The following is a 1,164-nucleotide window of genomic DNA, read 5'->3' on the forward strand; positions in this document are numbered from 1 at the left end:
CTGTCTGCTCTGTGGTACAGAGTCCTGATCACTCCTAACTTGTGTTCCAGTGGGTGGTGGGAGTCAAAACGCAAATATTGGTCTGTGTTGGTGGGCTTACTTATTTTGATGTTATCCCAACATTACTGCATGATTTCCTTATTAGGTGAGGGCTGTTGGCACAAAGTATCTTACTGGCTAGTGCCAGCAAGTTCTTCTGGATTATTGAAGGATTAACATTTGCCAAAACCTGAGTGTTTAGAAACTGTGACATCACACATGTTGCTTCAAGTGTTTTCTTGTATTAAAAAAGGTAATTTAGTGTCTAGGTTTGTCCTCATGGATGTATAAACATTTTACTGCTCTACAAAACAGAACTTCACAAGGAAGTTACTCACTTTTTTCATGTATTTATTCTTTACCTCTTTTCTTCTTTTTTTGATTGGATTCTTCAAACATCATATGTTGGGTTTTGGAGCTGACTGATGTTTCTTTTACACCCAGCATCTTGTGTTTTTGCTGTGTAAGCGTGTTATGCAACACTAAAATCTGTCCAGGTGCAAATGCTTTAATAAAATTTTGGCATAAGTAATCTGGCCCAGGGGATATAACAGAGGTTTTACAGGTAACTCCAGTCCTGTACAAAGAAATGAACCTGGTAGGTGAGACGTTCTATTGAAGGTATTAAGTTGCTTTACGGAAAACAAGATTGAGATGTCGGCTTCTTTTGTTTCTACATTGAACATGTATAGTGTGTAGACATGCCCCTAGTGTGACAATATGTAATAGTAGAGGCTTACAGGCCTCGCCTCTGCAAATAATGAAACCCTTCATATCCTATTTTGGTTGTAAAAAGCAAAGGACCTGCTGAAACAAGCAGCTCTTTCACTTGTGTGTGTTTAAAGCAAGTAACAACTTGTTGACCTGTATTTTTCTCCATTTAACAAAAGGCATCAAGTGATGAAGACATGTACCTGTTATAACCATCTCCCACATTTGTTCCATATCTTATATTTCTTATCCACTATGATAGTGGACAAGAAATATAAGATGTGATAGTAAAACTGAAGTCTGAACAGATTTCTATGAAAGGAAGGCATACTGTAGCTATAAGTTGTTTTAGACAGACATTATCTGCAAAATTTTGCACATGTACAATAACAGTGTTGGTTTATATATATATAT

This window comes from Austrofundulus limnaeus, unplaced genomic scaffold (assembly GCF_001266775.1).
Source record: "Austrofundulus limnaeus strain Quisiro unplaced genomic scaffold, Austrofundulus_limnaeus-1.0 Scaffold49, whole genome shotgun sequence".
Taxonomy (NCBI): domain Eukaryota; kingdom Metazoa; phylum Chordata; class Actinopteri; order Cyprinodontiformes; family Rivulidae; genus Austrofundulus; species Austrofundulus limnaeus.